The sequence below is a fragment of the Aythya marila genome, assembly GCF_965140915.1.
Source record: "Aythya marila genome assembly, chromosome: 9".
NCBI classification, from domain to species: Eukaryota; Metazoa; Chordata; class Aves; order Anseriformes; family Anatidae; genus Aythya; species Aythya marila.
This window is the reverse complement of record NC_139050.1, coordinates 9,970,352-9,990,506: the sequence shown is the minus strand read 5'-3', so window position 1 is coordinate 9,990,506 and position 20,155 is coordinate 9,970,352. Positions and strand designations below refer to the sequence as shown.

The 20,155-nt window shown below is 40.5% G+C and overlaps 1 protein-coding gene across 4 annotated transcripts in view; it reads right to left on the bottom strand.

Annotated features, from left to right (window-relative positions):
- Window positions 1-20,155, bottom strand: part of STAG1 (STAG1 cohesin complex component) — a 180,333-nt gene that overhangs the window by 153,390 nt on the left and 6,788 nt on the right. Inside the window, exon 2 of one of the 4 annotated variants that reach the window (XM_082767502.1) lies at window positions 19,187-19,360. The exons of the other annotated variants lie outside the window; for them this stretch is intronic. The gene's annotated coding sequence lies outside the window, so the exon portion shown is untranslated. The remainder of the gene's footprint in view (window positions 1-19,186; window positions 19,361-20,155) is intronic. 4 annotated transcript variants of the gene reach the window in all.

The window sequence follows — 20,155 nt, the reverse complement described above, 5'->3', positions numbered from 1 at the left end:
ACCAAAACAATTTGTTGGACCAATGCAGCTGTTGGGCTTCGTAAAATGACTTGCTTAGTCAAAACAGACCACTTAAAGAGAGACAGAAGAAATAAGAGACCCTGCCTCATCTTTCATCAGATGAAAGCTGCTCCGTGGTGTTGGCACTGAAGCCATCAAGGTTGCAGTATGAACTGGCACAGTGCTCTACTTTGCTGAAGATACCTAAACAGAGAGGAAACCTTGGGGTACTGGAAAGCTAGAACAGGGGGCTTTTTTTTTGGCAACCCAAACAGCAAGTTTTTCCCCCTCCATCAGGGAAAAAAGAATCCCTGTTATGATTTCTAAAGATTAAATTACACTACGAACTGAGATGGGAAACACAGGATTAACTTCCCCTCAGCTAGAAATAGATCAGCTGCAGTGAGTTGCCTTACAGAAAACAGGCTAACGTGAGACCAGGAACAGACACAAGCCGTGCTGCACAAACCAGCTCCTCTGAGGAACCCAGAACAGGGAGCAAGAGCAGCCCAGAATCCTGAGGCTATCCTGATACAAACCAAACTCTTTAAAAAAAAAAAAAAAAGAAAAAGAAAAAGAAAAAAGTAAAGGTATGGGGTGTTTAGGGGTATCTGGTTGGTTTCAGAGTCTGCAGAAAGTCACACCTTTATTCCGGGGAAGAGAATAACAACAGGGTTAAGGTTCAGAGTGCAGATGGCACAAAATACCTGCTCCTCACAGAGCTCTGCGTAATTGTAATGAAGGTCTGCAACAGGCCTGCTGACACCAAGCCTTCGGCTTACAAAACTCCTTCCAGTCAATGAGAGAAGCAATGGATGAGGGGAAAATATTCCTGCCTAGAAGAGAATCATCCTCCCTTTTTCATGAAGTAGAAGACACTGCAAATGAAAAAAACTCTCTAAGCACTGCTGGTGAAACTGAGTGAAATATAACAGAAGCCCTGGATGAGAGAAACTGCCATCACCAACAGCTCATGGCCTGCAGTGAAAGAGGAAATTCCAGCAGCTGATCCACCCAAGAGGTTATTTTCTCCTGGAAGACTTCTTGGCTTTTGTTTTCGCAGGGAAGGGATCAGAGCACACAGTTTTACATGTTGCAGACACTTTCTTCTGCACTTCGGAAAGTTACGAAATAAATTTTCAGCATCTTTTACACAGCTACACAAAGTGAAAATACATACTGTAATTGGCATTTGAAGCTGTCAGGCTGTGAGAGCAAGAGCAGGAATATTTTGAAGCATTTCCTTAAACAGATTTTCAACTCCCATGAGATATGAACAAGTTCTACCCAAAAGCTCTAACCCCAGGACTTAAATAAGGGAACGCTTCCTCTGGGAACAATTCTTAATAAAGATACAAAGAGGATAAGCTTTCCTTTTCTCTTGTACCTGTTCCTTGTAACCATCTCCCTACAAAACATCCAAACAAATTTAAACATTAGTCTCTTAGCATTGCCTTCACCCCTGAGGCAAAGTTAGAGCAAGCTTTTCCAGAGTACACAGTATCCACAATGAGGACATTTAGTAAAGCATTCAACGGTCATTTAAATAATACAACAGTACCAAGGAAGATTTTTTTTTTAAGGGGTTAAATCAACACTTTGCACTTCCAGCAAATCAAGTTCTCAAAACGCAGAAATGGTGACACAGCAGTATAAAGATACATGGAGCAAAGATTGTCACTAGTCTTGGGATGAGGTTTCATGCACCCAGCTGATGGGTTGCTGCTGTCCAGAAACACAGTCCCTGCTCCTTCCTCCTCCTGGCCTCATGTTCCTGCTTCTGCCCTCAGAACAGCCTTGACACTGGTCTGACTTGCTGTGCACCGGTGAATGGAGGGACAGGAGACGCTAGGGGAAAAAAAAAAAGGTGGCAGGCAGCCCAAGCCCTGTGGCCCTCTCCCTCTGCTGCTTACCATCATCTCTCACTGCTGCTGTCCAGAGAGCACACCAGTTCTACATTACTGGCTCAATTATAAATGAAGCATGACTTGTTGGTTTCTTTTGGAAAACAACAGTCACCACATAACAAAATTCAAGTTGTTATGTTTCTTTTTAATCAGCTCTATGATTTGACAAAATTATGGTGATTTACAGTATCATAGAACACTTGCTACACTTTACATTGTTTTTGTTTATCATTTCTAGAATGTGTTACATGAAATCATAAGTTCTCTAATATCTTAAGGCACTGTTAATTTGAGACTGGAAATAATACCCTGCCGATAACTTAACCTCTCTAAAAGATACATGAGTGATCTCTACTTAAAGCAGAGCATTGCTATTACAGAACACCAAAACCAGAAGAGACCCTATTAGAGATCTATTTCAAAGAAAAACACAAACGCAAGAAAGAATGTATTTGTGCAATATTATTAGTTAAGTTTCAGAGCAAACTAAAACCGTAGGTCAGCAAGGAATCTCATCTTCGGCCCCTCTGAAAAGCCCCGCAGTCACTGCCATGTACACCGACCTGACCTGCAGCTCCTGTGGCTGTACTGACATTTGGCTTTCTGCCCATTTACACAATGCAGGCAATCACCTACAAATTACTAAACATGTTTCGAAGTTGTTCCTGTCTGGATCAGCACCCTAAACTGGCTCACCCCCCATTCACATGAGCGCAGGGCCAGCGCTAGGAAGGCAATGGAGCGGCCCCGTGGCCAGGGGGAACGGGACCACCAGGGCACACAGATGGGCCGCACTGCTATGGAAATGCAGGTACCTTGCTGAAATGTCTTCCAGATGAGGAAAAAAATGCATTCTTTTCAAAATTTTCATTGTGTAATGCAGCTCTTTGTCTTTAAGAATAGATCCTTACACTCAGTAAATACCAGGTATTGCTGTCTGATAATTGAGCATCTACTCCTTTCCTAAACAAACTTTGAAGATGCCAAAAGAAAAACAGAATGAGATTAAGGCAATTTGGTCTTACAATCTTAGCATAAATAGAAAGAAGCATCTAATTACGGCAGATGATAGCCAATTTCTTGCCAATTCACACAATATCCTAACTAAGCATTTTTCCCCACAAGATGATCTTACCCTGTTTTGGAGGGAGTGAACAGGGAGGGGGGAAGGGCTACCTCCTTCCTCATTCTTACATTTCTCATTTTTCTATCGGTATTAGTCTGCATTAACAGCCAAATCATACGCACACACTCACACAACACTGCCAGTGACCTACTAGAAAGTTGCTATAGCAACGACTGCTTTCAGAAATACATGTTGTGCATTTTAAGTGCCATCATAGTGTAACTCATCTGTCAATTAATAACTGGGGCTCAGGATAACACATCAGATACACCAAAAAAATTACAGAAAAAAAAAAAAACACACAAAAAAAACCACAAAAATAGTATAGCATTATATCTATGAAATGAAATAGCTGGAAACCCATTGCAGGTTTAGACTCTACCAAAAAATCTGATGACATATTTAGCAGCAAGATACAATTCCTGCATTTCTATGCATAAGAACAAAATTCATTAATTATGGAAAAACACTGCAATCATAAGGGGGGAGTCATTCATGTATCATTAAATGGTTTAAGTCACTTGTAAAATCAAAATGTAGGAACATACACAAAGTAATTGGAGTTTTTTTTTTTTTTTTTAGGGTAAAAACCCTGAAATAAGAAAAAACATGGTACATCAAGATATATCGATTAAAGCAAAATCAAGTATACAGTTTCAAGCTCACTGGACTTCACAAAATCACCTAGTAAAGCTTTTCTTAATTACCACTCAAGCTAAGTGAATAATACCAACTTTCCCTGGACCTGGATATCTATCAATTTTTGGTTGGATGTCTTTTGTCTTACTGTGTGATAGCTACAACGCACAGAGCTTAGCTACAGTTAAGAAATATACATCAAAAATACCAGCTAGTTACTAACAAAAGAAAACTTCAGGAAAAATTAACTATCGCAATTTAAAATCTTGGTGGTATTGTAAAACTACCAAGAGTAGCTTATTTACTACTGTTTCCTGAAACCCCCACTTTGCACTAGCAGGTTTTCATGGAAGCATATGTACTAAATGACAAGTTTTTGCCTTACCTACCACCTCAGCTATGACATATGTCCTGTTCTTGGACTGTCCTTTCTGACCTTTTGTAAGCTAAGCACATGTTGAAGTGGAGAATATTTCCCCCATAGAAAACTCTCAGATAAGCCTCTGTGTTTTAAGGACTCTGGATGATCAAGTGCCGCCCGCCTCTGTCAACGATACAGAAACACTGCAGCGGTTTCTTAGCTGTAATGTAACCTTGAAAAGTGTTTCTATTTCTTTCTCACATCCCCCAAATCCAGTTCAGATCATTTTCTCATAGTTAAAGAGGAAAAAAAAAATAAATAATCACTTTCCCGTTATACTTGCTGCTTCAGGATAAACACCAAGCTCTCAGCACCCAGCAGCACTGGTGCTGGGCTCACCACGGCGGGGCAGCCCAGGGACGGCTCCCTCTGACATGCAGCAAGAGCACAAATCACACACGGTTATTGCCAATGTTTCATCTCCAGTTATAGACCATCTAACACTGAAGAACAGTGAGCAAAGCACTGCATTACAAGGCCAGCTTTACATCAGGATGGGCACAATTTTTTTTTCCTGCTGCCTGTGGACACCTGGCAGCACTCATGGGGTACAGGACTGATTAAACAGTATTAAATTTGACAATCCAGTTTCCTTTAGCCTTTTCAATAAGATACCATTAAACACAACTCTCAGTTTTGTCTCCAGAGTTTTAAATTCTAACCAAATTTAATTCCAGATTGTTGCTGACCAGTTTCATGGATCAAACCTTTATGTAACTGAGAAAGAAGCAAGGTGTCTTAACCTTGAAAGTCATTCAAAAAGTGATGCCCATTCACATACAAATTCTTAATTGTTTTTAAACACCAGTATAAATACATCAGTAATGATAAAAACACCACACTGGACAGAAAAAGATTTGCCAAGACTGGTATTTCGACTGAGGCCAAAAGCAGGGCACAAGGCACCTACACACACATTCCCCTAGAATAATCTCAAAACTCAGATCTTTCTGACTGCATGCATTTACATATATTAGATTTTTTTTTTTTTTTTATCAACACTACCCTTGAACTCGATCCTTTTCACTCCCTGATATTTGTTTTTTCTTATTCAGAAAGGTAGGCATGTCCCACCCCAACACACCCCTCCAAGAAGAAGCAAGCCAAGTAATCTTTTATTATCATCTCCATGCTGTAGCTGCTCCCATTTGCTTTCCAAATCTACCTCTCCCCTTATCCAGTACAACCCCCTACCTGCCTTTCTGTCACCCTCCCTGTGACCTCCAGACATCAGCTGAAATTTGGAGAAGCGACGCCAGGTTTCCCCATCACGGTCCAAGTGCCACGACCATGCCCAGCTCCCCGTCCTCTTCCTGTGTCCCCTCCACACCATTAGGGAGGCTTTCTCCAAGCATTCCCCATGAAGGAACGCTGATGGTGCCGATCTCAGTGCAGTTTCCTCTCCTTCAGCGACCACGACAGGAGCCCCGCAGATCCAGCCAGCGGCACAGCAGCCCCCTGCCAGCAGCCAGCTCCCCTCCCTGTCCCTCTTCTTCCACCCGCCCAGGTGAGGGCCCCCTAGGCCCCATCCCCTCCCTAGTCCTGGAGTCTTTCCCCCTTCACGCTCCTGCCCGTGGGCCCAGGTCTGCCAGCAGGATCACCTCTGAAAGCCTGCTTCTCTCCTTCAGTCTCAAATATTTCCCCTACCTCCCCCCAAGACTCCCCTTCTAAGCTGGAAATATTTCCAGTGAAAAACTGATGCGTTCACAAATGTCAAGCACGTCCCTCGGAGAAGCTTTCCGTTGCTGTGATGCAGGTTGTGCTGACAAGAGCATAAAGTTGGTTCGGAGAACAAGGGAAAAGGGATGGAGGAGAAACTGGATACACTTTTTGGCAGCAGCCTGCAGTCAGTTTTGAGAAAAATACTGTTTAACTGCATTCTTTCCTTCCTTCCATAAAACCCTCCTAGAATTCATTTGTTGACCCTAAACATTTAAATCCAAGCACTTCTCCGGTTCTCCCCCTGCCCCAGATGAGTCTCTGCATTCCTCATGCATTCTGCTTCTGTCTTCACATTTGGAGGAGCTGCAGTGCTAGCATTCACAGGAACAAGATGCATTTTTACAAAGTCCACTGTTTTCTTTCTACACAGATCTCCCTTTGTAATTAAATATCTGAGCTATGATGCTTACAAGTGAAAACTAAAGTCATCTTTTGACTTTTTTCTTCAGATCAAAGTCAAGAGGCCACATTAATACCAGCTTTATTATCAGGATTCCTGGAACATAATCGTTTCTTACTAAATTACTACATTAGCACCATCATGAAAAATTGATTGTTTAAATGAAGCCTACCTGGCTCTTTTCCAATAACCTATTCATCATGAACATCATTCTCACACTTTTTCTTTCCTTCTTTAAAGGTACCAGTAATAAGGCTGTGGGACTCACCAGGCTTTCTATTTTAATTTAGGGCTATGTTTTGTTTTGGTTTTTTTTTTTCCTTTTCAAACATTAAACTGTAGAAAGCGATATTTACCAGCAGTCTAGTAATAATTCCCCGCTGGTCACTGGCAATGAACAAAACTGAATTTGCACTTTGAAGGGTACAGGTGTCCAATTTGACCTGAAGCCTCAAGCAAGCTGATTTTTTCCCCAGCAAACAGATCACTGCCCTCAAGAAGTTGCCTAATTAAAAAAAAAAAAAAAGCAAATGAAGTGCTTCCTAAATTTAAATATTTTTCCATAACATTTCAAATTTTTAAATGCATTAAGTTGAATAAAACCTTATTCCCCAGTGCACCGATCAAGGTGCATTCCCATCCTGCAACCACTTGCTGCCTCTGTGTGACAGGGTGAGCATACCACCCCCTTCCCTTTAGAGAACTGCCTTAACCACTAGTGAAAAAGAGTGAACAGGCAAACTCTCCTCCCCCAGACAACAGGAAAATCTCATCTAACAGTATTTTGCCCTTGTTCATGGATTTCTCTCTGTCAAGGCCCTAAGTGGATTATGTGGCTTTGGAACAGGCAAGCGCAGTCCTACTTTAAATAAATGAATTTGCAAGAGCACACATCTTCAGCCATAAAGTGGGAAACTAAATCTGATGAACTACTTCACAGGGTATCGATGGGAAGGTATTGATGCATTTATTGTTTTTTCTGCTCTCTTTCCCAAGAATTTAATTGCTCTGTATTAACCTGTGTTCAAGATTTCCTTCACGAGTAAGAACATTATTACTGCTCTCAGGAATTAGGGACTCAAAAATCCGTGTTGCCATCCTGACTCATTTGAGTTCTCTTTTTAGTGTTTGTCCAACCGAGACTTCTGTGTACTTATGCTTTCCTTGTGTTTGTCTTTTCCAGCAGTTTCATAAGCAGTGGAAAAGATGCCTGGTTCTCAACAGATTGCTGTCCTATAGCTCTGCACAAATTCTAGTGAGGGTGCACAAAATAATTTAATCCTGCTGCTGCTTTTATTTAGGGGCAGCGGGTAGGAGAGGGATGGGAAAGGGAAATTAATATTAACAAAGTAACTATCTAGCTATCTAACCCTCACGAAAACCACAGGAATTTCTCTTTCCTCACCTCACCCCTTCAAATTTCAATCTAAATTGGCCACTGTGTTCCAAAGATGCACGCAGCAACTCAGTCTTTTCATACATTAACATACCACGTGATGCCTTACCATAAAAATCTGAACCCTGCCCTATTTCAAAGCAACTCAAGACCAAAAATTATAAAAAGCAACCTAAACAGCAACGCTTCTTGTCCTGCTCCTGTAACAGCCCTCCCAATGCCCCTCTGCTTGTCTGTCTGTCTGTCTGTCCCCGGTTGCACACCCTGCTGTTCTGACAAGGACATCAGTGCCTGACACAGTTGCAAAGCCTCACTGTCTTAGAAAACCAAACCAAGCAGCATGAATCTTCCAAATGGGACATCAAATTGCCTATATGGAGATATAAATCACGTAGACCAAGAAAAGCTGAGAAATTCCCCAGGAAACAACAAGCAAAAATCTTGTTTTTCCATCCAAGCAGCATATCATTCACCAAAAAACTCCAGGCTCCGTTGCTATTTTAAAAGCGTCTGAAATACACATGGATGATGAGACGTGTACTGAAGGGTTATTTTAAAGGATTGATTGCTCCGTGCACGAACTAATGGATGATCCTTACTTCAAATGCTTGTTTCACTGTCTCCCAGATTTCAACATGGGTCAAAAAGAAACAATTTCAAATATCCCACAGCTTTACTAACACAGAATTTAGTGCTTATCACTCTACCCTTCTGAGTTATTAGCCTTTTTATTTTTAGTATAGGAGAGGAAGGGCTCAAAAACAAGCGAAAGGAGAAACTACAAACAACTGTTTCCAGTTGACAAGCATTTTTTTTTCTTGTAACTGTACTACCTTACAACCTCAGGAAAAGTTATGAGGTTATATGTTATGAAACAGGGTATGGTAACTCTTCAGGAAGTTTAAGACCAAAAAGCACTTCACTACCTCAGCTGGTATCAATTCAAAATCTACCTGATAAATCTAAAGACTACTGCAAACACAGCTAACATCCATGAAAACCATCAGAAAGATTTTGCATCTTGTTACCTAGCAAACTGTACCTAGAAATGTCTAACCCCACAAAACTACACTCACTGAATAGGGGGCAGTTAGGAAGTTACAATAAATCTCTCAGTGAGTGTCTTATAACAGAAAAATAATAAATTGCTATGATAAATGCAGTTATTCCTCCAAGAGAGAGATTTTAAACCAACTCCTTTCTTTTTCCAGTACTCAATAGACCACATCCTTTAAAAGTAAATGCCTGGACTTTCCACAAGAAAAGCACAGCTCAGCATCATAGGTTTAGAGACTCCCCATGCCCAGGCAAGTACCAAGAACCTAGGACAGCTGCGTATGCAGAGAACACCCCACTCTATTCCAGCTCACCCACAGTAACACAGCCATACTTAGCTTCAGTCATTTTCCCTGCTGACCTTCCGTAACCAGGACGTTTCAAATTGTTTTGCTGTTTAAATAAACTTTCAATGATAAGTGGCTTTTATGAACCTAGAATATAATCTCAGAGAAAAGGAAGCTGTTTATGACTTCCTAGATACGCAGTTGTAAAGCACTGGTACGAGCAGAGAATAATCGACGAACGCAGTCAGCTTAATGAACAACTGTAAGGATGCAGGACGAGAGGCAGCCTCCTGGTCCAGTACAAGTCATTTATGTCTCCCAAGTGAGCCAACAGCACAATCACTTCCAGAGGAAAAGTTTCCGTTTTTAAATATATTTTTTTACATATTAATATTCACATTCTACCTGATTCTGAGTCTGTTCTGAGAAATGTTGAAGTATCCTATTGATTGCATTCCTCCTAAGAGGAGCACTGAAGATCACATCAATGCAATCATATATACAAAAAGAAGTGCTCTAAGAGCACTGGTACTATTTTGTGAAGAACTTGAGTAGTTAAGGTAATAATCACGCTCTTATACAGCTACGTGTAACAAGAAAAAGCCCCTTCCCTTTAATTTGAGGGAAAGCCAACTAAATTAATAGCCTTATTTTTCAGAAATACTTCAAGGAAGATGCAGGGAGTATAAACTTCAGAGTAACCAAAAGCAAACGAAAACATTTCCAGAATTATCTGTTCAGTGACAAAACAGCAATTCTCCTGCTTCGGGTTTCAACAGGAGGGAATGGGCATGCTCAAACCCCATTTAGGAAACACCCGACTTTAACAGTGAGCTAGAACAGCTCAGAGCTTGATAGAGAACTTCAATTACTTCTCATTATTGGCAAAAGGTAACAGTGCTTACACCAACTACTCAGCTAAACTTAGCTCCTGTAATCTGCCTTAGTCTTACCCTTCAAACTTGCTTGCCCACATACGTCTTTACTGCAGCAGCCCAAATTCTGAATGGTGTAAGTATGCGCTTGCTATACACAGAGCATCCTCAATTCTGCAAAAAAGGGCTCATCCTGGTAAGAAGGAAATGAAAAATCCTGATTATGATCAATGGAATAGTGGAGTGCAGTTATAAAGCAGCTGGTGACAAAGCTGAAAGGCCCTGTTCTACTTAACTCACCACCACACAAAAGACAAGTAATTGCCTTACTGCAAGGAATGAGAGAGGGTAGGTGGCTCAAAACCACAGGTATAAATCATTTTTGGAGAAATATCTTTCCAGGTGACATGATGCAACTCAATACCCAAAATAACCATCTACAGGTTTTGACAAACTTTTGAAGAAATTTGTGCAACTAAGGAACTTCTTGCCGAAGTGCTTTCCTCATTTCCCTCTAGCTCCTTGGCTACTGCTGGAGCTTACCCAAAGCTTTGCAGGTTGATCATAACAGGAGGCAGCGTGGACCTTCTCCTGCTGCTTGGCTGAGCAGGTCCAGGCACCAGAGGCACACCAGGAGTCAGCTCCTACACTGAGCTCCTCTTCGTTTCCTTCGGGGAGCTGCCACTATACAAGCAGCAGTAACCTGACAGCTATAGCAAGGATAGCTTGAGAACAAGGTGCCAAAAAGCTTTCATCAGCTAAAAATGAGGAAGCTGCTTGATTAGGCAGAAAAGCATAATTTTTATTTCAACTGTGATCTCGGCAGCTCTAAAGTGGAAAAATCTCAGAAGATACAGAGCAGACAAAGAAAATCTAGTTTCTTATCCCTTATCAACTGAAGTATAAAATTAGATAAACATGCCAAGGACCATCTTCTCCAGCTTTAGCAAGGACATGGGAATATCACAAATTATACCACATATGAGAAGAGAATCGCCTAGCTTCATGTTTCACAGCTATTTAACTAAATCCAACAGAGACTATAACAAGAATTTCAAAGCAGACTCTCCTTTTACACTTACCCTCATGGGCTGCGGCAGGTTTTTTCCTCGCTCAACTTTAATGGCTTTTATAAATTAAAATAGCATCCTTAATTACTGCTTAGAGCTTTTATAAACTTTCAATATTCAAATTTTATTGCAGCCATTTTCACACCCTTAATTGGTTCATTCAAAATTTTTACGCTAAGTACTCTAAATTAGAGTATGCCACCACTGCAGTTTTCTAATACTAAAACAGCTTTTTAATACTGCAGATGCGACAGGTTCTCTCTCCCATTTAATGTGGTTGAGCTCACCTCCCTGCTTCATGATACAGTTTTTGTTCAACACCACCCCAGTTGCTTGAGGCTGCTTTCATCATTAATTACATACTTCACATCTAGGACTGCCCTAATCAATTCTGAGTCCATGACTGGGAGGAAAGGTAAGAAATCATACCTTTCATTCTTTGACTCAGCAAAGCCTTTTCTACCATTATTACAGTATTCTTCCATTGTCATACCTTGCCTGCTAAATAATGCTTTTCAGTATGGATATGCTTCTTTAACAGGCCTTTATAAAACCACTAGCAAAACATGTTACCAACCTAACCGAAGCCTCCAGACACATCCAAACCAGAACATGTGCACTAGGATTGCCCAGCGGCATTCTCACGCCTGGCTGGAAGAGGCAACAAGAGAGAAATGGGTGCTTCAGAAGCTGTGCAACTCCAGAGCAATTTCCATTATCAGTTTTTAGGTTCATCAAAAGTGTTCCTAAGTCTGATCTTAATATAGCTAAAGACACAAGTTACCTTTCTGAATGAACACCCCATAGGTTTCTTGCTCTTTTCCAAGAACTCCGAAATCACTTCTGTATTTCCATTCTTGCAGGAAGACACCTGTCCTACCTACAGCATGAAACCTGGACTATTTTGTATGCCAAAAGCAAGTGCTCAGTGTTCTAAAATACGTATGTTGAAAATAGCACACCCTTCCTAAGGATTAAGAACTCCTGAACATAGAACTCCCACAGAACATACAATTAACTGCCCATTTGATATATTTAAGAAATAAAAAATTAAAAATATCTACTAGGTTTTACTGCATTTGAGCTTTCTTCCTATGCCTTTTTTTTTTCCTTCTGATATCTATACAAAAGAAAGGTATGAAATTCATTTCTAAAGCCTTTCATTTTTGCAGGCACCACTGAAAAATAGAATTAGGACATCACCTTGTAGGCAGGAGTATCACCAGCAAGTCTGACACGACATGCAACTGCAGTACATCGGGTGTCTTCAATGGTGTAAACTGAAATTTTAGATCTGACAGCATTTTATTAGGTTGGCTCGTTTCATTAATACCCATAACTAGTTTTCTTACAGGCTTTGTGCTACAAGTTGATGACACATCTAGCACACAACCCCAGTTTAAAATTGATTCAGTTCTCCCTCCCTTAGAGGGCTGCAATTGAAGTCTCTTACCTGTGTGGGGTCACAGGAACAGCCAAACCTCACAGCGCCGTGACTCATACCGTACCAACTAACAATTAGATGACTGGTCAGGAAAAAAGGATGCTACTATTACAAACTTCATATGCTTTTCTAGCACATTCACCAGTTCACATTAAAGCAATGTAATTAGGTTGCTACTCTGCTGTATTAAGACTGAACTCACTTCTTTGCCTGCAGAAGACACAGGCAGTCACCACAGAAACATCAATTGACCAAAGATTAGCATTTTCAAAGGCTTGTTTCAGTGCGATAGAACTTGTGGTTACTGCAGCTTTTAAAGAAAAATCCGTTTTAATGCCAACCATCTGAACAATGCTAGCCAAGTCCAACAATGCAAAGCGCCCCCAACACAAATCTTCCTTTGCAGACGGAATTCAGGAAACTCTTCAACATTTTAGTCCCCATGTTTCACTTAAATTAATTGCTTGTCAACATAGCTATTTTCCAGTTTCAGATACACTGGAAAGATTAAGAGAAAGCAAAATGAGCCAGTTTTCAGTTGCGTCAAAATTTCCCATGCTGAAGCTAAAAACACCTCACCAGCATTAAGAGTAAAGCTTGAAATTCCTGTATTTTAAGCTTTAAAAGTTTCATTACCAATGGGTACAAAAGCCACTGATTCTTTAAAACCAGTGAGCAGAAATGGAACCCTTAAGGTTGCTGTAAGAGGAGCATCCCTGTTTTCTTTGAAGGCAAAAGATACTTCCTGAACATGAAAATGCAATTTGGCAGACACTTTAAAAAACGTTGTCATTTTAAGTAGCTATCGACCTTACTCAAACACCAGGAGAGTGATCTAGGAGAGAGATTATCAGATTAATTGTCAAAGGAAAAAAGAAGAAAACCGAATGAGACTAATTCACTGGAAAAATTGGAACCTGAACACATTTTACAGTTGGTTTTGTTTTTTCTTATTTCTTCTTTTTAAGAAGGAGGTAAATAAATACAAAGGAGGTAAGGTAATTATCTTTTTCACTAAGAGGCAAATCAATAAATAAAACTTCACTTTATTCAAATGGGAATATGTAAAAGGATGTTTATTATTGACTGTTCCCTTACACAACATTTAATTTTTACTCTACATGCAAAGTCTTGGACTGATGATGACTTGGCTAAAGTTAGGCTGCCTTAGAGGGAGATGGAAAAGACAGTGCTAAGTATAGTAAATTTTGGCCTGCAGGTATAAAATAGTTTCCTGAAATCCACAAGCAACAGTCACTACAAGGTAATATCAAAATCGGCATTTGAAGCCTCTGATCTCTTTTCTGAGCAGAGTCTGTGCGCCTTTGTCCAACAACCCCACCCCAAGTTATGGGGGAAAACAAATCCCTCACGTCTAAAAGAAATTCATGCTGTGAGTAGGCACTGTAAGGGCAAATCAGTTTGTTGGCTAGCTGGTGAGACTCTCGCTCCCAACACCATAGCATCCAGTTCTTTGCTGTCAAAGGCAAGAAATCCTGATTCAAGCTGCTATACCCCATATGTAGTCTTTTAGCTTCTGCTTCCAGCTGGCTCTTGTTCCACTCTATTCCAGCTTTTTCTTTTTCTTTCTCTCTTTGTTTTAGGTAAAGAAGAGTTACAAGTTAGTGAAATTAATGACATGAACAAAAGGTTGGTTCGTTTGTTTTGTGCTTTAGAACTAAACAAAATCCCAGCAATTCTCTTGACGGAGGGCTCACATACAGCCACTGCGGAAAACTCCTTGACTGCTATGGAGGAGCCGGAAACGGGTTTGGAACTTGAACAAGGAACAGAGTCTTCAAAACCTTACTTAGTCTGAACAGAGCAGAACAGAAACTGGCAGAACGGTGAAAGTCATGAAACCAGAGCAAAGGCGGCAGTGAGACTGAATGGATTTTGAAGTAAACATGTAGAGCTCAGGCACCTCACACACATCCAACGCCACTCTCTCAAGGAATTGGAAAGCAGCTGACTTTGTTTTGGCGTGGATATTTGAGAGCTCTTAGAAGGGAAGGTGGATAAGAGATTGACCTTCTCAAAGGTTCCTCCTGTGATCTATGAAAAATATTGGCAAGGTAAGCGATATAATTGTGGGTGCTACAAGGTGGTACTTTTGAAGAACTGACAGTCAGCCAGTCACATCAACAGGGAAGAAATCCATATTCACAGAAAACTAACCAGGTGAGTTTAGAAACCATTTGTTTGAGAAACCACCTGCACTATACACTGTTACACCTAGGAAAATGCTCAATTACAGAACAAAGCAGGCTCCATTATGCAGACAGCCTCAGTAAGAATGTGGTTGGTACACAAGTACAGGAGCAAAGTGCCAGCTACCTTTCTACCTCCAGACAAACCTCAGTATCACAATTATTATACATAAGACCACAGACTACTCCCTGACTTGCAGAGAGATACCTGTCTTGCTACATGCCTTTACTGACAGCCACCACCAAATAAAAAGTAGAACAAAATACAGCTAGCACTGCCAGGGAGCTGTAGTTTAGCACACAGAGGACATACAGGGCAAGAGGAAGCTTCTTTGATCACTGCCACCTTAGATTTTCCATCACTGGAAACCTTGTTCATCTGCTGACAAACCAAATGCTAATGAATTTCAAATTCATTCTAAGTGTTTCCAGAAAAGCAGAGCCAGCGTAGTGCCTACTAATGATTCAGCACACACAGATAGCATCGTAGCAGCAAGGTGAAACAAGCAGTATCACCCATTCTGTTAGGACAGCCGTACAGAGCACTTGTTCGCTACCAGAGGCATGGCCTAGAACAACCCCTCAGCCCTGCCAGGCAGATGACCTTGTGCTCCAACAAGCAGGAGCCAAATTGCTTGTGGAGGCAGCAGCAACAAGGGTGCAAGGAATGGAGGCTCATCAGTCAAAAGCGAACACTTTGGGATGACAGGAGGGCAACAGAGGTGATAGCAGTGATTGTCACCTAAAAAAAAAAAGAGGTGGGACAACACTAATCGAGAACAAAAATGCACCAAAAAACCCTCAGGCATGTTAATCTGTGTAAAGCTACTGAATGAACAAAATTCAGTAAAACCTAAAAACCACAAGACAGTCTCATTGCAATTCTAAATTTTCATCCTGCCCCTACCAATAGTCCCAAGAAAAATGAGCTGGTAAAACACATTAACAGCTTCAAAAATAATCAAAAAGGAATGAAATCTATGCCTCAAAATCATTACAGACATGACATTTTATAGTACCAACTCAAATCTATGTCTGAACTAACTCTTTGAAGATTACATGTTGACAGGATACAGATACTCTTATTTGAAGAAGCTGGGATCCAAACAGTTGTTTAATAAATGTTGCAAATTAGATGATAATTAAAAGATTAGTCAGAAGGCCCAAAACACTTCTTGGTACAATAGTATACCTACAGCCTGAAAGAAACCAAAGTTTCAAATATAGGCAGTGCTGGAAGACAGTTGTTGATTGGACAAATTTTAGAGGAAAACTAAAAACCAGAAATTACATTCATATTAAATATATCACTTTTACACTTTTTTGGGATACATTTTCTTACTTTCCCATCTTTTCTTCTTTTCCTGCGAAAGCTGCTATTATACTTTCACCACAAAAAAAGTAAATCCTCTTTCTGCATTGTCAGAGGTAGTCATAAGGATTTGTACCACTTTACAGTAACAAAAAACAGCATTTGAAATCAAAGGATGTAGAGAAACCAATGTTCCACGTAGGCTTTCAACAGCTTAACACTGAACAAACAAGGCAGCCTCTTTCTTCACTACTCTTCATGAATATTGAAGACTGCAGCTAATCAAATGACAACAGACAACTGCATCAGGCAACAGCATCAAAAAGGCAAGTCCTAGTGCTCTAGACAGGAGCAAGGAAGAAAGCCACAGCTCCTGTTTGATCAAACACATCAGCCAAGGAGCCAAGAAATGGCTTATATTGTACATCTTGCTAACCACAAAGGGGAAGCTGCTTCCACAGAGGGGCAAACACCCATTTGTTTTGGTGACAATTGTTTTCCATGCTGGTTCCCACCCTGCCTTTCACTCCTCCATTTGGGAGGAGGATGAATGTGCCCTTCTGAGTGACAGAAACCAACAGTGAACCCAGACATGCAGCCAAGTAGGGGCTAACGCAGAACCTCAAACTTGTATTGCTTGCTAAGCATTACACTGAAGGGTGAACAAAAGCAAAACAACCGAGCAGCAGAGCCTTGTGCACAACACTCCAAAAATATATAAGCAGAGAGCAATCCACCTAGCGCTAGTAAGCCTTCAGTGTTAAAGCAGGATGCCCTGTTTGGGATTCCAGTCTTCAAGATAGGAACCAATAGGGGAGAGTCTACGAAGCAGTGAGTTGGATCAGAAGACAATGAAACAAGATCTGCGAGGAAACACTGAAGAACTGGAAATTAAAGGCACGCAACCAGTGATAGAGAACAGATCAAGGGAAAAATGACAGCTCAGATACATCCAGGTACATCACAAATAGCTGGACATGACAAAGTAGAAAGCAACACTTACTGCAAAGGTTGTCAGTTAAACCTTAAGAAAACATCAAGCAACAAGAATATAAAGCACTGGAATAAGCTGCTTAAGAAATGCAGTGGCATTCTCAGCAATTAAGAGATTAGACAAGCATCTGTCAAGAATATTGTAAATGATGTTCCCCCAAAGACAGACCAAAGGATTAACTCTAGGTCCTTCTTCATCCTTTGTTGTTGTTGCTCTGTGTTCTTCCAGGAATGAAGAAAGCCCAGGCAGAACCGCAAAAGTAAATAACTATTCTAGTGCAACTCCTTCCTACAGTAAAAGCATGACTGGATAGGGATCTCAGGACACTACACTTCTGACATCCCTCTGTAGCTGTAAGCACAACATAAACTTGGATTTAGAGTTACGTGGCTAGGGATTCCAGCAATGAACAACAACAAAAAAAAAAACAACAGTAAAAATATTAGATATTCTAGTAAAAATACTAGATATAAACACAGTTTAATAGTCTCCCCAAGACCAGTTCTTTCATCAGATAAAACCACAAAAGTAAAAAAATAAAATAAAAATAAAAATCATTATAGAATATATTCTCACATTAGAGCATGCCCGTTAGAGGGTGAAGTCATCTGTGTGATAAACACTTTTCAATTTTACAAAAACAAATCAAGGCTTCTAAAGGAAAATAATTGCAAGACGAAACAATAGCATATGTCTACTTGCAAGCAACTTGCTAGAAGGCTGCAAAACCACTATTAAACTATTAACCAATTCAACATTTTGGACAGTGGTCTTCAAGGAAAAACATACTGCAAGGCTAAATCTGTGTTGGTAATACAGGAAAATTCTTGTAAGACGGAGTAAGGCAAAAAGGTTGTAAGGAACAGAATATGGAGAGGGCAGAGGCATCTCCATCTTTTTGCCATCACAAATAATCAGGATATTTAGAATTAAGAGAAAAAAAATAGCATCAGAGTCGCTGGGTTCCACTAGTGAGAGCCCTGCTGGCCACGACACCCATACAACACAGTCACCAAACTGCTCCCCAGGAGACTGCCGTCTTGCCTGGGTGCAAGATGCATCACAGCAAAATTGAGAAGTTCTATACTTGGACACTTCTGCTCACCTCTGAAGGGCACTTTGAAGCACTAACAATTTTGACCTTGGCAAGGGTAAAAGCAGCTTACATTGTTCTTTTCCTTCTCTTTCCACTATAACGTTATAAGCTGCCCAAGCACTAAAATCTCCTGCTCATTTTTACTAATTTTCCCGTGCTGGTGTCAATTTAAGTTGCTCTGGAAGATTTCAGCCAAAACAAATGTTCTCTCCTAAACAAAGTTAGGAAAAACATTTGTTCATTATCTGAGTTCTCGGTAACTTTTCATGTTTTGGAAGAAATGTGAACACAGCACAAAAGATACCCAACTGGCAAGATCTGCCTTTTAGCAACCTTATGACAGCAGACAAAGAACTCAAAGCCTGGTTTTCAAACCCTGGAAGTTATGCTTAAGATAGTCTGGTGTTTGGGGAATGGCCTGTGTTTACACGGTAGCAGCCTGATGTCTGTCAAAATCCTGTCCGTGACAAAGCTGGAAGGATATGGTGCAGGTTACTCTCAACGAGGCATATGCAATCTGTTCCTTATGTGAAATCTGCTGAGAGCAGATCTCCAAAGAATGTATCTTATGGTCTCTACTAAGCTACCAGTTACTATTTTGCAGGTGCTTATACACTGGTTACTACAGATTTTCTATTTTTTTTAAAGTACTAACTTGCAGCTATCCCACTACAGCCACTGAAAGGTCAGTTATGGGTTTTTACTCTGAAGCACGAAAACTCGGCAGCATTTTCCCGCTGAAATACTTAAGGGGAAAAAAAAAAAAGCATACTTAACCATGGCCACAAGATTTCCTTTATCTCATATTCATGAATTAATTTGATTTTTTTGTTGTTGGAATATAACAAAAACATTCAGTTTGGAGCTAAAAGCCTAATACAGGAATTTCCAGTCTGAATGGTTCATTTGTCAGAGGCATATATTGCTGGAAACAAGTTCTGAAGAACTGCCTAACAATACCCATCCCAACCACAGGCATGCTCATCTGAGCCATCTACAACAATGCAATAACCAAAGTTCCCCTTTAGGATTAAAAACAACAACAACAAGAACTAACCACCAGCAGCTGAGTCCCTAACTGCCTGAACCTACATCTACGAAAAACATAAACACGGTCATTCTTTGTGTCTACAAGTTTTGGTCTTTGTTGCTGTAAAAAAAAAAAAAATAATAATAATAATAATAAAGGAAAGGTTAGCAAAAGAAAGATGATGTTCAGATCATTTCTAACCTTCTACCGGTATCTTTTTCCCCTTCTTCACCACAGTTTTTTGTCTTCTCAACGTAAACCTCCATTTCAGGGAACTCTGCCAGTAACTTCAGCCACGGGAGCTTGTAGGAAGCACAGAATGGTTCTTAAACTAACCTGAGACACATTCTTCTTTCGAGTGATCTCTGAAAGAGCCTAACATGCAAGAAATATTAGCAACAGCTTAAACAGAGATTAAAAAGGATAACTTTTTTTTTTTTAAAAAAAAAAACACAGCTGGAGCTGTAGTTACTGCGCACAGTACTTCCTTTACTAGCAGCCACAGGCATGCAATGGGAACAATTTGGTCCGTTTATCCCTGTCACTCTGTTTGGTGCAAAAGGAGCTCACAGTACAATTATTTCTTCTGGCTAGCCCCAAGTCAACGTTTTTGTATATTCCCATGGTCTTCAATCACACATTTGTTCGACTGTATATCCCATAAGCTTCTCCCCGTGTCCTGCTCATCCCTGCCAGTAGCAGGGAACCTGCACACGCATTCCAATTTCCAACAACCTAAGTAAAAGCAGTTGTGCTTTGTGACAGCAATGGCACTGCTCGCATTCACCGGCCCTGTAGCTGCAGAGATCGGAACCTGGGAACTACAAATCAGTTCCGATTGTCCCCCGCACTGAATGCTTTTTGTGATTACCCTCACAGAAAGTCATTATCTTTTGCCACAAGCTTGAATACAAACACGACTTACAAAGGAGCAACACGTTGCCTTCAGGACAAAGGCAGATACAATAGTTAAACTCTAGATGTGGGTGTTATCAAAGCATGACTTTAGGTCAAGGAAGTTGTTTGAGGGAGATGCAACAAAGGAGCTGACTGCCAAAAAAATTTACGAGCGAGTCAGATCTGAAAGGGTTATTCTTGGCTGCTTATTTCACAATAAAATCAGCTACATCAGTGGCATAACCTAGCAGTGCTTCAGAATTTACTACAGAA